This window comes from Macaca fascicularis, chromosome 2 (assembly GCF_037993035.2).
Source record: "Macaca fascicularis isolate 582-1 chromosome 2, T2T-MFA8v1.1".
NCBI classification, from domain to species: domain Eukaryota; kingdom Metazoa; phylum Chordata; class Mammalia; order Primates; family Cercopithecidae; genus Macaca; species Macaca fascicularis.
Genome location: NC_088376.1, coordinates 160943473 through 160960142, shown reverse-complemented (window position 1 = coordinate 160960142; position 16670 = coordinate 160943473). Strand labels below are relative to the sequence as shown.

Sequence of the window (16670 nt, the reverse complement as noted above, 5' to 3'; positions counted from 1 at the left end):
TGAAAAACACACACTCTTAAGAAAAATATAAGCAAAATATGATTTATTTTCATCTCCACAGCTGTGGTAGATCCACAAGATGCTGTGCTGGAGACTGAACTACACCTGGCATTTTACCATGAGGGAGAACCTGCTGGCAGAGGAGATGGAGAGAGAGCAGGAACATGCACTGCAGGAGATTAGTACTACTTGTCTTTTTAAATAACATGCATATGTTTGTATGTGTGTCTTTGTGTGTGTGTTGTATGGTAACCTCACCTGATAGCAATAAGTTAATAAGAAATGAGGGTTCCCAGATGGAGGTTGCTGGGGGCAGAGTGCTAAGTGAAAATGCTATGTGAACGGCATGCTTTTTTTTTTTTTTTTTTTTTTTTGAGACGGAGTCTCACTCTGCTGCCCAGGCTGGAGTGCAGTGGCCAGATCTCGGCTCACTGCAAGCTCCACATCCCAGGTTCACGCCATTCTCCTGCCTCAGCCTCCCGAGTAGCTGGGACTACAGGCACCCGCCACCTCGCCCGGCTAGTTTTTTGTATTTTTTAGTAGAGACGGGGTTTCACCGTGTCAGCCAGGATGGTCTCGATCTCCTGACCTCATGATCCGCCCGTCTCGGCCTCCCAAAGTGCTGGGATTACAGGCTTGAGCCACCGCGCCCGGCCAACGGCATGCTTTTTACAAGAGGTTGAGGTTCTCCCATCCAGTCCACCACCACTGGACTGCCCTGTATTTAAGTCCCCTTCAGTAAACCCTACGCCTCCTTTGCTGACTCCAAGTCTCTTCTTCAGCCTCTTGAACCTGGTGCCATCCCTACTGCAGTTAATCCGGGTCCAGTACAAGAAGTGTCTATTTAATAGCCTGGAGAAAATGCATAATCATTTAAAAGTGATTATGTCGGGTGTTAGAATTATTAGTGATTTGTATTTTCTTTGTAATATTTTTCTGGGCTTTTTTTCCTTAATTTCCTTCCATGAGCATAATGTATCATAAAACAAGAAAAATCTGTCACTTGGGTTCTCAGATAGGACAATATTATGGATATGTTTTTGGTTTGTTCATTTGTTTAAGTTTTTATTTGGACATAATTTCAAATTTACAGAAAATTTGCCAAAGTAAAAGTAGTACAAAGAACACTTGAATCCCCACTACCCAGATTCACTTACCGTTTACATTTTAACCCATTTGCTTTGTCCTTTGTGCCATGGTCATTTAATAAAATATGATGCACATGAAGTATTTATGGATGAAATCATATGATGTCTGGGATTTACCTTAAAATACTGGAATGGGGAGGAAAAAAGGAATAAGGGAGAAAGATAAGACAGGAAGAGCAGAAAATTATGGTCATTGAAGCTGGGTGACAGGTAAGGGAATGCTCATTTTTCTATTTTTTTTTTTTTAGTTTTAATTTTTTTCCATAATAAAAAATGTTAAAAAGCAGTGGAAGGATAAAAAATACTATTAGTCAAAAAAAAAAAAAATGACACAAAAGAATTTCACTGATTTGACTGGTTCAATTAGTTGTAAGAAAAGTTTGTCAAACACTCACAAAAAAGAGAACCTGAAAGTCTGCCAGGCAGCTAAAATTGTCATTGAAAAGCAAAAAATTTAAAATCAAATTAAGACTTTCACAACAAGGTTAAAAAGTAATTTTTAGGACTATATCAGAAAGGCCTTCCTGGAGCTTGATGAAAAACAAGTCCCCTGGATCTTCTAACATTTCATCCATTTATGATCTTGTCCTTAGATGAACCAACTCTTGACTGGTTCACATTTTTTATTGTCTTCTGGCAAAATGTTAAAAATTTCTTAACAGATCCTTCTTAGCCTTTGTGCCAGAAATTTCTCTTTTATGTACAGTCCCAAGTAAATAATCCAACAGGTAGCAAAATTAATTAGTTACCAACATGTTCAGGCTAAAAGAGAACCTGTCTGGGCCGTATTGAGGGGAGGCCTGCTTTGAGGGGAGCACTGGCAAGTGCTGAGGTCCTGTGAGAAAAATAGGAGAGGATCCAGCCCCCAACACCCAGGCTAAGGAAATTATGCTATAATTCCATGTCAGGGAACCCATAGACATTAGCTATGCAAACATGTGGACTATGTCAAAACACAATCAAGTTCTAGAAATAATGCTTAGGGAAGAATGGGACACAGAATAGGATGTCCACACGGGATAACATGAATACAATTTCACTGGAAAGCAAAATGAGGGAATAGGATGGAGGAGATTGAGTTTATTGTTCATTTGCTTTTCTTTTGTAAAGTTACATAACTTTGCTGTAAAAAAGAAGGAGAGAGGGAAGGAGGGAAGAAAAGAAGGGAGGATGGAAGAAAGCCTTATATGAGATCTGAGATATATATTTTAACTGTGATTTAAGGGCTAATAAAGCCAAGATTCTAGGAGACAGGAGATTAGAGGAAGTCAGTTTTGGGCTCTTGAGGTAAATCCAGCAGAATTATTGATTGGATAGGCTATGGAGAGTGCTAATTCATTTCCCACACTGTGATCAATATTAGGTGACCTGTGATAAGGTGGAAGACAAAACATTCAAAGAATAATTTTTTAACATCACTTTGTTTTGCAACCAAATACAAAACAGACAAAACGTTATTAGCATTGCTCAGTGTCTCCTCTTTCTGTGCCTCATCATCCTCCTCCAGCTCCCGCCATGCTAATGAAGGCCCCAGACATCTCCAGCCTGGACCATCACAACTGTCACAATCTTATTCAGCAAGCAAAGCTCTTGGGATAGAATCCTAAAGTAACTTCATTTTTGTACAATTTCATGTGATAGTCAAAACTCCGAACACAGTTTCATTTGGGCCTCCTCCCCTTCCTCAGCTCAGGCCTCCTGCAGATGAACAAACCTGTAGTCAGAGAAGAGGGTGTCGTTAGCCATTTCCCCCTTCACCCCATTTGTGCCGTGCCCTTTCCTCTGTGCACACATGGTTAACCCCTCCGAAACCGGGGCACAGGGAGGAAGGAAAGTAAGTTACAGCTGACTTTTTTGCTTGTGGGTACTCTCATGTGTTCTTCGGAGCCTTCTTCCATTGCTGGAGACCTGTCTCCTCCAGGTTCCTTAATGGGGGTGATACACTCTCCACACCCGGAAGCATCCTCTGATATGTCTAGTTTCTGTTTGTCCCTCCAGGTATCCCTCTTGACCGGGACCTAAGAACATGTAGAAGAATAAACTCTAAAATCCTATTGCCCTGGGGTTCTTTTCCAGGAAGCAAGGGCCACCAGACAGAATAAATGACACAATGCAGATACACAGAAATACTCCATTTACTTCCCCCGACAGCCACTTCCATGGAAGATTCAACACAGCTGAAATGCCCAAAAATGTTCTTGAGTTCACAGGTGTGAATAATAACAGGTACAAAGACTCTTTCCTTTGACTAAAACTTTAGTCAAGCTCCTCTGAGTGTTCCTCTTAACGAGGCCCAACCTTGGGCTTCCCTTTCTGTCCTTATTGAATCTAATGTGAGCAAGAATCCTGTTAAGTCAGGTTAGGAAATCCCCTACTCTAGGGATCTGACCACCCTCAATATCGTATCACCCCGGCCTGCCTGCAGCAAGAATCCTATCAAGTTAGTTTAGCCGGACACCCCTTATCCCTGATGTTTCCTCTTAGTCATTTTCCACCCACTGTCATCACCCTGCTCCTCGGCTACAAACCCCCACTTGTCCTGGTTGGGGTCAGAGTTAAGTCTGATTGGCAAGACCTGTTGCAGTGGTCCCTACACCTATTGCCTGATCCCCAGTAAAACCTGCCTGACCATCTTAACTAGTGCTTGGGTAATATTTTTTTTTAACAACTGTTATTTCAAATTCAAAATCATGACCTCAAGATCACTTCCTTGCTCCCAAGCCCCCTCCCAAACTCCTTCCAGACATTCTCCTAAGGTGGGAGCTGTGGCTTTTTTCACTATAATATCCTTAAGGAGTTGGCCACGTAATCAGGACACCCAAGAGTAGAGATTTCAAAGCTCAACTGAATCCCTCGACACATTTGGTATTGACTTTAGCTATTTTCTTGGCTCAACTCCCTGTTCTGTTATATATTCAAGATTCTGTAGTTTCTTCCTTCCTATCTTATATGACTCCCCCCAGTAAGTCATCTAAAACCACTAACTTAAAACATTTCACTTCTGTTAACTAAAACCTCATAGTTCACCTTTCCCAATAAACTAGACTTTCCTACTTGATCAACAATATTCAATGATTTTCATTTGCCACTTCAGAAAAACCCCACCAACATTAATGAGACACATTCTATTGCATTTAATGAGACATCAATGAGTGTGATCTGGAGAAAATACTTATTTAAGCCAGAAACAAAAATTTTGATCTGGAGAAAATATTTATTTGAGCCAGAAACAAAAATTTCTTTGCAACACTGGCAGTTATAGAAATTATCATAACAAGAGTCAACCCCACAGAGCCTTGTGGGCTTTGAAAGGATCTAAGACCACAGCAGAGACTCACCTTTTAGTAAAGCATTAAGTCTTGACACCACATGAGTTTGGACATTGATGCATGATCCTCCTGGATTTGATTTGAGCAGATAATCCACAAAAGGTGTGTATGCCTCTCCTAAGTTTTTGGATTCTTTCACTGTACCTTGAAGTGATAAAAGAAGGCAAGTAGAATTTAGGATATCAAGCTGAAGTTAATAGTAAGATTCAAGTGATTTGGATTCTCTAATTATAGTCAAAGAAAACACTCAGTTTCCCCAATAAAAGTAGCAAGTAAAACGATCTGACTTCCGATATATCAGATACACAAATTAGCACTATCCTCCAGAACCAAACTGTGCATCCACCTGATTATAAGAATCTCATTCTAAATCCCAGCACTTTGGGAGGCTGAGGTGGGCAGATCACAAGGTCAGAAGATCAAGACCATCCTGGCTAACAATGTGAAGCCCCATCTCCACATTAAAAAAAAGTTAGCCGGGCGTGGTGGCGGGTACCCGTAGTCCCAGCTACTTGAGAGGCTGAGGCAGGAGAATGGCGTGAACCTGGAAGGCGGAGCTTGCAGTGAGCCGAGATTGCGCCACTGCACTCCAGCCTGGGCGACAGAGCAAGACTCCATCTCAAAAAAAAAAGGAATGCCATTTTATAACAAAATCCTGTTAATGCCTCTTTTATTAAACTCTCTTGAACAGGATTCAATATAGGATCACCTTTTACCAAATTCCAGTGCATAACAAACAAACATCTCAGGTGGCAGTGTACTAAAGGATTCTTGCTATTAACTCACAGTAAAATCTTTTTCAGGTCGCTTACTGTGGTAGGCAGAATAATGGCCCCCAAATATGTCTATGTCCTAATGCCTGGAACCTGTAAATATGTTCTGTGGCAAAGGGGAATTAGGTTGCACATGGAATTATGATCACTAATCAGATGACCTTGAGATAGGAAAAGTATTCAGGTGGGCTGGATCACAAGGGTCCTTATAAGTGGAAGAGGGAGGCAGGAGAGTCACGGTCAGAGTCAGAGAGAGATTTGAAGATGGTGGAAGTGACGAGAAGCCAAGGAACACAGGTGGCCTCTGAAAGCTAGAAAAAGCAAGGAGCAGATTTTCCCTTAGACTTTCCAGAAAGAAAGCCAGTACCTTTAACCCAGTGAGATCTGTTCTGGACTTCCAACCTCCAGAACTATAAGGTAACAAAGTTGTGTTGTTTTAAGCCACTAATTGGCAGTAATCTGTTACAACAGCAACAGAACAAACACCATCACACTTGCCCTTTCTGGGCCTCAGTTTTCTAATGTGTCCACTGGGGGAGGCAGGGGTGGTTCCGCTCTGACATTCTATGATTGCGAGTCTTGCTGAACCATGAAAGAATCAGTTCTTTCTCAGACCACAAAGATTTTGTGGGTTCAAACCACTGCAACTTCTGAAAACTTTCACATGGTAATAGGAATTGGTTGTCATAAAATTAATTTGACAATATGATTTTAGGATTAAATGACACTACAGAGAAAAATCAGACAAATCCAAAATACTGAAATTCTATAGGGCAACTGTTCTGGTCTCATCAAAAGGTCAATATCTATATCTATGTCTACACATATATATACACACACACACATATACATATATATGGCATTTCTAATATACAAGTCTAAAGAGATATAGCAACCAAATGTAATTATAACATTTGAATTAAAGACAAATTTGGGAAATGTGAATTTGAACAGATTTTTAGATAAAGTTGAGGAAGTATTGTTAGTTTTCCTAGGGGTGATAATGTGGTTATGTAACAAAATGTCCTTATATTTAGGGGATGAATGCCAAACAGTTTTGAGGTAACTGGTCACAATATCTGCAACTCAATTTTAAATGTTTTATACAAAAAAATAGACACAGATACATGTTAAAATATATGGCAAGATGCTCATAGTTATTTAATCTGAGTGGTGATACAGAGGTGTTTGCTACACTGTTTCTGAATGTTTAGAAATTTTGTAATAAAAAGTTGGGGGATTTGTTTTTAAAACCTGTTTACGAATGTTTGGTAAACTTTTGCTCAGAAACTTTACATTTTGGCTTCAAGATGCTCCCTTTGTACAGAACTTTCTAAAACTATTTGTAGCAACTCAGATTTGTGGCAGGATAACTACCACCTTATGTAAAATAGTTTAGATAAGTTTCCAGTCAAAAAGCTCATGGGAAAAAAAGTGATGTTCTTCTATGAATCAGTGGGAAATTACTGCCCTCTCATTGAAGAAAGACTCACTTAGTGGAATGGGGATTTTTAGTCTGAGCAGGTCAGAGATTTTCATTTCTTGATTTTGCCAACAGAAGGGATAAAAGTGAAACTCTGAATATTATAAATAGGAAATTATTGCCAAGTAAAAGAAGGCAGGCACAAAAATTATTCCCTAAACACCAGCATCCTACAACCAGTAGCAGAAGGAGACTGCAAGAAATTTGTGCTTCTAAGTCTGACTAAGGTCCCAGAGCTGTGCCAGTCATTTCCTACTGACATACAAGAGAACAGAGAAAAAATTAAACAGTATCATTCTAGTAAACCCAGAGAAAAGAACAGGATTAGCTAGAGATAGAATGAAAACTACTTTTATATACTTTGCCTTTTTGACTTTGGAAAATATGACTAGTCAATACTGATTTCTATTTATATTAAAATAATACTTAATAGTAATATATTAGATATTAAGTATTAAAATAAGTAATATAAATACATTAGATATTAAGTATTAAAATAATACTTAATAATTAAAAGTTTTTATTAAAATAGTTAATGTTTTTAATTTTTATTTGAAAATATATAGTTTAAATCTACAATGGAATTCATACAGAAAATTATAATTTGATCATATTGTGGATGACAGAGCCAAGATATCTGCTACCACCTGGTGGAATATAACTGAATTGCAGTAAAAGCCTGAGGTGAGAGGGTAGGAGAGATTGTCAACATCTAGTTTAACTTAAAGTATAATAATAATAAATAAATTTAAAAAAAAAAAAAAGAACTTCCACCGGCCGGGCGCACCAGGCGCGGTGGCTCCAGCCTGTAATCCCAGGTTGGGAGGCCGAGACGAGCGGATCACGAGGTCAGGAGATCAAGACCATCCTGGCTACGCCGTCGCTACTAAAAAACACAAAAAACTTGCCGGGCGAGGTGGCAGGCGCCTGTAGTCCCAGCTACTCAGGCGCCTGAGGCAGAAGAATGGCGTAAATCCGGGAGGCGGAGCTTGCCTGTAGTTCCAGCTACTCAAGACGCTGAGGCAGGAGAATGGCTTAAACCCGGTAGGCGGAGCTTGCAGTGAGCTGAGATCCAGCCACTGCACTCCAGCCTGGACTACAGAGCGAGACTCCCTCTCAAAAAATAAATAAATAAAATAAATCCCACCTAGGCCAGGTGCAGTGGCTCATGCCTGTAATCTCAACACTTTGGGAGGCTGACTTGGGCAGATCACCAGGAGTTCGAGACCCACCTGGCCAACATGGTGAAACCCCGTTTCTACTTAAAAAAAAAAAAAAAAAAAAAAAATCAAAAAAATTAGCCGCACGTGGTGGCAGGTGCTTGTAATCCCAGCTACTCAGGAAGCTGAGGCAGGAGAATTGCTTGAACCTGGGAGGCGGAGGTTGCAGTGAGCCGAGATTGCACCACTGCACTCTAGCCTGGGCGACAGAGTGAGATTCCATCTCAAAAATAAATAAATAAAAATCCCACCTAAGTCTTCATTCCAGAACTTCTATTTCTTATATTGATGCACAAAATTTGACTTCTTCCATTATGGTTACCAAATATATCCAGTTTATTGAACACTGTGGGCTACAAACTCATATAGTTTTACTTTCCTCCAGTTACTGCCTTTGACCAGGCTTTGCCAAATCTTTCTTCCCATCCCTTACCAGAATTTTGGGTAGACTCTACATCTTTCTAGTAATTTTCACTTATTAAAAAGTCTTGTCTAGTTTAAAACTTGAGCTTTTGAGACTGAGTCTCGCTCTGTCACCCAGGCTGCAGTGCAGTTGCATGATCTTGGCTCACAGCAACCTCTGCCTCCAGAGTTCAAGTAATTCAACCTCCCAAATAGCTGGGATTACAGGGGTGTGCCACGACACCCCACTACCCGCTAATTTTTCTTTTTCTTTTTTCTTTTTTTTTTTTTTTTAGTAGAGATGAGTTTTTGCCATGTTTCCTAGGTTGGTCTCAAACTTCTGGACTCAAGCAATCCTCCCCGCCCCCCGTCTGCCTTTGTCTCCCAATGTGCTGGGATTACAAGGTGTGAGCCACGATGCCCAACCAAAACTTGAGTTTCTAATCCAATTTAAGGCTCACATTTTATCCTCCCCATCACCCCATCAAGAAAACTTTGTCTTAAGAGACTTAAGTGAGAAATGGCCAGGGTCTGTTTTTTCACTCATACTCACTTCCTTTTTCTGAGTCTGAAAGATGGATGTGTCTCTAATTTGTGTGGCCCCTTTTATAGTCCTCTCTTGGCTGCCTTTGCTTCTCTGGCTAAGACTGACAGGTTGCTAACATCAAATGACCAAGTAACATACACAGCAGCCAACTGTTCACAAAGACAGGTCGTTGGCTTTACCCCTGCCTATGTACACAAAGAGTCAGAAACAAAGAAAGACCTGGTTGTTTGCTCAAGTTTCTGGCCATCTAAAGAGTGAGCCCGAGTCCTCAGGCCTCCTTGTTAGTTGGTCCCAGTTCCCTTTCTTAACAGTTTTTGTGGTAAGTAAATATAGATCATATGAGTAAAGATAATAGGCAAAATAGAATAATGTTACTTGAAATCAATTATTTGGCTCTGATATAAAAAAGACAAAACTAAACACTATTAACTTAGACAATTTATTTTAAAAGCATTATCCCAATAATGTATGTCATTAATGTACATCATTAGTAACTGAACCAACAAAATTTTAGAAAGTTTTTTTTGAGAATATAAAAATAGCCCATAGTTCTATATGCCATTCCCTATTAAAAGGAACCAGGACTTCCTCAAGAAATGATTGATTGCATGGCTGTGGTAGGAAATATACAAGCTGAATCTATGATATGTTATTGTGCCAACAAACAAAGAAGCTATCAAAGTCCACTGTAATTATATCAAAAAGACATAAGAGCCAACTTGAGGGGCTTCTATAAGCCTAAGATGGAACAATATGAGCATCAGTAAAAGACCATGATTGTAATTGATTGAAAACTTTTCTAACTTTTAAGTTCAGGAGTACATGTGCAGGTTTGTTATGTAGGTAAACGCATGTCACAGGGGTTTGTTGTTCCATTTATTTCATCACCCAGGTACTAAGCCTAGTACCCATTAGTTATTTTTCCTGATCCTCTTCCTCCTTCCACCCTCCACCCTTCAATAGGCCTCAGTTTCTATTATTCCCCTCTATGTATCCATGTGTTCTCATTATTTAGCTCCCACTTATAAGTAAGAACATGTGGTATTTGGTTTTCTGTTCCTGCATGACTTTGCTAAAGATAATGGCCTCCGGCTCCATCCATGTTCTCGCAAAGGACATGATCTTGTTCTTTTTATGGCTGCACAGTATTCCATAGGGTATATGTACCATATTTTCTTTATCCAGTCTACCATTGATGAGCATTTAGGTTGATTCCATGTGTCTGCTGTTGTGAAGAGTGCTGCAACAAACATACACATGCAAGTGTCTTTATGACAACATGATTTCTATTCCTTTCAGGATATACCCAGAAATGGAATTTCTGGGTCAAATGGTAGTTCTGTTTTTAGGTCTTTGAGGAATTACCACACTGTTTTCCACAACAGCTGAACTAATTTACACTCCCATCAACAGTGTATAAGCATTCCTTTTTCTCCACAACCATGACTGTACTTGTTTTTTTTTTTGACTTTTTAGTAATAGCCATTCTTACTGGTGTGAGATGGTATCTCACTGTGGTTTTGATTTGCATTTCTCTAATGATCAGTGATGTTGAGCTTTTTTTTCATATGCTTGTTGACCACAGGTATGTCTCTTGAAAAGTGCCTGTTCATGTCCTTTGCCCACTTTTTAATGAGATTATTTGTTTTTTCTCATAGATTTGTTTAAGTTCCTTATAGATGCTAGATATAAGACCTTTGTCAGATGTATAGTTTGCAAAAATTTTCTCCCATTCTGTAGGTTGCCTGAAACACTTTAAATATATAAAAATGCATTAGTTCATTAATACTAATGAACTCTCCTAAACCCCACCCTCCGAAAAAAAGAAATTTAAAAAAACCTTAATTCTCACAATTGGAAGTTTCAGGACAATAACTTATTATTTGTTCATTGATAAATTAAGAGAAAAAAGTAAGCATTTAGCCTTCCTTTCGCTATTTGAACTGTATTTCAGGGTAATCAAATCATTGATGATGGAAAATTCTTCTTTATATAAGAATTCAGTTATTAACATACAGAATTTAGTAACAGACTACATAATAACCTATCTGGCTATATAAGTATGTCAAAACTAATTAAATTGTATGTTTTAAATATGTGTATTGTACATCGATTATACCACAATAAAACTGTCAAAAAATAAATATAACAACAAACACAAATAGCCAAAGTAATGACAGGACTAGAAAAATCACCATTCCACTACACCTAATAAAGCAATGGGTTAAGGTTACAACACTGATGCCAAAACCATTTCATAAAGGGTGAAGGTGAACTTTATAAGGGAGGATCAGGCCGACCCACCTAAAGCCCTGAATAATATCTACATCACTCAAGTGCAACATTACATGTTTTAATACATATTGCAGTGGGAAGTATATAGCATGCCCATGAAGTATTATTGCCTAAAACAATAAACCTAAATTTAATCAAGCCTGGAAGTATAAATAGCAATTTACAGAAACATGGATTATTTTATTTAAAAAGTTAAATGACATCATTCATTCCTGCCAAATTCAGGATATGGAATATCATATAAAATAAGCAACTTGGTTTCTGCAAAAAATCAATATGGGAAACAAAAGTAGGAGGGTGTAGGTATTATAAGAGATTTAAGATAATCATAAAACAATAAAAATTAGTCATTAATGGCCAAATCAAAAACCCAAAGGCCATTCCACCTTGAAAGTAAGAAACGTTTTATTAAACTACTTTTGGATGAAAGGAAAAATATATATCATTTTCCCTGAGATTATTGAATTTGCAAAAAATTTTGAGAGAATTTGCAGAAAATGTTGAGACTATAAACCTAAATATTTGAATACACGGGATCCATTTAAAAGTGATCTGAGGAGAATTCACAGTCTTAAACACTTATAGCAACTAAAAGTTAAAGAATGAAAATAGGTGAATTGAAGTCACAACTCAGAAAGTTAGGGGGAATGAAAGTAACCAAAAGAAAAGATAAGAAAGGAACTAATAAATCTAAAAGCCAAAATTAATGAGGTAGAACATTTTTAAAAAGAACAAAAAAGAACTAATTAATCAAAATCCTTGGTCTCCGAAAAATCAACAAAGCAACAAATCAAACAAAATAATAAATGACAAAAGGAAAATAACCGTTGAAACAGAGAAGATATTTTTTAAAATCTTAACTGACTACTTCATACATGTTTATGCAAATATATTTGAAAAGTTAGATTAAATGGACAAATTCCTACTAAAATACAGTTTATCAAAATTTACTTAAAGATCTTAAACAGAGCAATATCCATGTAAGAAATGATCAATGAGCTACTCACAAAAAAGCACCACAATCAGTTGCAAAGGAAAATTCTATCATATCTTCCAAGACCAGATCATCTCAATCCAATATAAATTGTTCTAGAGAAGAGAAAACATCCAAATTCATAACACTGATTCCTAAATCTGACAAACGTGACACAAAGAAAATGACAGAACAATATCACGTATGTACCTTAGGTAAAAATCCTAAACTAAAATATTAATAAACAGGATCCAATGCCACATTCAGAAAATAATACACCATGTCCAATGGGATGTAGTCCAGGAACACAAAAATGGTCCATTATTAGAAAATCAATTACTGTAATTGTCCATATTAATAGATCTAAGTAGAAAACCCGTATGATGATCACCATAAATGCTGAAAAAATTTTGACACAACTCAAAGCCTATTTCTGCTGTCAAAAAAGCACTCAGGAATGTAGGAATTAATGTATTTTTGTATTAATGTAATAAAATATATACACCTCAGTCCTAAAGCTAGAAATTTACAGATGACATAATAATGTATCTGTAAAATCTTACAGAAACAAAGTAAAACTAACCAAGCAATTAAAAAATTCTAAAGTTAGCAGGATATAAAACTAACATAACAGAAATCAACAGCCTTTAGATACACTAACAGTAACCAGTCAGAAAATAAAATAGAGGAGAAAGTCCTATTGACAATAACAACAAAAAAAATGAACTCTAAGGGATAAATTTAACAAGAAATGTGCAAAATCAGTATGAAGAAAATTTTGAAACACTCCTAAAATACCAAAAACTAGACTTGAATGAATGGAAAGATGTTCTTGAAGAGGATCACATCCAAAAGATGTCTGTTCTTCCCAAGTCAATTCACAACTAAATATACCCAGAAGATTTTTTGAAACTAGATAAGTTGATACTAAAGTTCATGTGAAAAAATAAGTGCAAGAACAGCTTTAAAAAAAGAAAAACTGAAAAAGAACTAGAAGGACAGTGTTCGGGTGGGTAGGAAAAAAAAAAGAAGAAGAAGAACTATAAAGGAAAGGTAGCACTACCAGACATTAAAACACATTTTAAAATCTACAGCCAGGTGCGAGGGCTCACACCTGTAATCCCAGCACTTTGGGAGGCCGAGGCGGGTGGATCACCTGAGGTCAGGAGTTCGAGACCAGCCTAGCCAACATGGTGAAACCCTGTCTCCACTAAAAATACAAAAAATTAGCTGGGCATAGTGAGGGGCACCTGTAGTCCCAGCTACTCGGGAGGCTGAAGCAGGAGAATTGCTTGAACCTAGGAGGTGGAGGTTGCAGTGAGTGCCATTGCACTCCAGTCTGGGCAACAGAGCAAGACTGTCTCAAAAATAAATTAATTAATTAAATTAAATTAAAAATAAAATGAAAAGCTCCATAATGAAAGTTTGATATTGGCACACACATAGACAGATCTGTGTAAATGAATTCAAAGTCCAGAATTAAACCTAAGTATAAATAGAAATTTAAAATATGGTAGAAAAAAATCATATGGCATCTAAAAAAATCACTGGGGCAAATATGACTATTTAATGCATGGTGGGAAGACAACGTGACAGCCATTTTGAGAAAGATAAAATTGAATCCACACCTCAAACTATACATAAGAATAAATTCTACTGGGCTTGGTCACTCACGCCTGTAATCCCAGCACTTTGGGAGGCCAAGGTGGACTGATCTTTTTAGCTCGGGAGTTCCAGACCAGCCTGGGCAACATAATGAGACCCCCGCTCTCTACAAAAATACAAAAATTACTCAGGTGTGATAGCACACACCTTGTACTCCCAGTTATTCGGGAGGCTGAAGTGGGAGGATTGCTTGAGCCTGGGAGACGGAGGTTGCAGTGAGCTGACATTGCTCCACTGCACTCCAGCCTGGACAACAGAGAGAGACCCCATCTCAAAAATAATAATAAGAAGAAGAAGAAGAAGAAGAAGAAGAAGAAGAAGAAGAAGAAGAAGAAGAAGAAGAAGAAGAAGAAGGAGAAGGAGAAGGAGAAGGAGAAGGAGAAGGAGAAGGAGAAGGAGAAGGAGAAGGAGAAGGAGAAGGAGAAGGAGAAGGAGAAGGAGAAGGAGAAGAAGAACCTCACAATAGATCAGAGATCTAAATATAAAAGATGACGCTGGCCAGGCACGGTGGCTCACGCCTGTAATCCCAGCACTTTGGGAGGCCGGGGCGGGCAGATCACGAGGTCAGGAGTTCAAAACCAGCCTGGCCAATATGTTGAAACCCCATCTCTACCACAAATACAAAAATTAGTCAGGCGTGGTGGCGCGTGCCTGTAGTCCCAGCTACTCAGGAGGCTGAGGCTGGAGAATCACTTGAACCCGGGAGGCGGAGGTTGCAGTGAGCGGAGACCACGCCGCTGCACTCTGGCCTGGGCAACAGAGCAAGACTCTGCCTCAAAAAAAAAAAAGAAAAGAAGAAGCTAAACCATATAAATACTAGAAGAAATCAACAGTGAATTATTAACTTTCTGTGACTCCAAATCCAGATTCAGTAAAAGAAAATACTTATTGATAAATTTGACTACATAAAAATAAAAAATTGTCACATCACAAAAAAGAGCACCAAGGCAAAGTTAAATGACAAATCACTAAGAGAAAAATATTTGCAACATCTATCATAGATGATGGGCGATACCCCAAAACCCAATATAAAAATGGGCAAAAGACATGAACACACCATTACATGAAGTTAAGAAAAAGGCTGTGGAGGTGAGCAGGCTCCTGTCCTGATAGGTTATAAGCAAAGTTAGCACCATCTCTCTTTTAATAAAAAGAGAAATAATCAAGCTGCAAGGGCTTTTATGTCAGATTGTTTTAAGACACATCTGAGGGATACTTAACTGGAAATAACAGACTGAGTTAGGAAGCTGCTACATAGCCTGACAAGAGGGTTAGTTTTATCAATGATTAATAACAATTGAAGTCTTAGGATAACACCAAATCGTATTTGCGAGCTTCTATCTGGCTTTAAAAGTAACTAAGTAAGAATGTATGCTTAACTTTGAAAAAACAGCTCTTTCTGTTTCTAACACTTGATCAGACAGCATAATGATCTCTTTAAGCAACGATTCCTTGTTAAGCGGCTGGAGTTAAGGTTCCTTCCAACCACTAGATCCTGTGAGACTATGATAATTCTGTGATAGCCCAGTGGAGAAAGCATAACAGAGGTGCCATTGGCCACTTGGTGGCAATACATCCTAATTGCATGTAAAGTTCTTAAATGGTAATAAACAGCATGCTAACAGACTTGGAAGCTAATTTATAAAGACATCTCAGGCAGTTTACAAGGTGCCTTAGTTGGAAAGATCAGCTAAATGCTTAATATCCTTTAAAGGTGCATTAGAAGCAAAGCAAAACATACCTTGTGTTTGCCAAAAATATTTGTGGTTACACTCTAGAAAATTCTCTTAGGAAATATCTTTGGAGCTAGAAAAGGTTCAAAAGGAAAGTAAAACTGCTGACATAGGAGCAATAACCAAAAAACACATAGACAGTAAAGAGATTTCATTAATAATATTAAGAACCTACCACTGTGTAGTCATCTGAGCTGGAACAAATCAGTTAAACTTTCAGGACTTCAATTTCCTTGCCTGAACTGTGAGCTAGCTCAGAGGTCAGCAAATGTTTTCCATAAAGCACCAGGTAAAACCTTGCAGGCCAGCAGGGTGCAGTGGCTGGCACTGTAATCCCAGCTACTCAGCAAGCTGAGGTGGCAGGCCTGCTTGAGTCCAGGAGTTGGAGCCTGCAGCGAGGTATGATTGTGCCACTCCACTCCAGCCTGGGCAACAGAATGAGACTGTCTCTGAAAAGAACATTTTTAAATGAAAAAAACTTTGCAGGCCATATGCTGTTTGTTGCAACTTCTCAACTGTCATTGTAGCATGAAAGCAGCAATTAACAATACATGGCTGTGTTCCAACAAAACTTCATTGGTGGCCACTGAAATTTGAATTATACATAGTTTTCACACATTATGAAATACAACTCTTTCGATTTCTTTTCAACCGCTTAAAAATATAAAAACTATTGTTTGACGGCTATTTAAAACAAAACAAAACAAGCAGCTAGACTAGATTTGACTCACGGAGCTGTAGTTTGCGAACCATTGGGCTAGATGTTCTCTAAACTCCAGCTTTGTGTCTTTGTTGATTAAACTGGTATTGATTCCTTATTTAGCTAACACTAGGTTTATATGTATTTTACACTATCTTGCACGTTTTTCTACAGCCTAAAGCAGTTTCTCAAACTTGATTTACTTATATCCCCATTAAACAAGAATTTAAAAGATGTCACATCTTTTATACAGCTCATATTATTTGAAAAGTAGTTATCTTTGTTCTTTCAAATATGTATGTGGGTTTCCAAATTTTACATGTCCTTCTTCCTGCCTGTCTTCACCACAGAATCCCAGAATTATCCTCATGTGTCTAAGAATCACTGCCTTATGGTTGTTTA

The 16670-nt window shown here is 38.2% G+C and overlaps 1 long non-coding RNA gene across 1 annotated transcript; it reads right to left on the bottom strand.

Moving 5' to 3' along the window:
• Positions 1–1037: 1037 nt before the first annotated feature.
• Positions 1038–16007, bottom strand: LOC102146990 (uncharacterized). Its single transcript, XR_001488906.4, has 4 exons — positions 15744–16007; positions 12205–12286; positions 4487–4621; positions 1038–3166 (listed from the first exon to the last, which is right to left on the bottom strand). It is a non-coding gene; the product is annotated as an uncharacterized lncRNA (long non-coding RNA).
• Between the last annotated feature and the right edge of the window lie 663 nt (positions 16008–16670).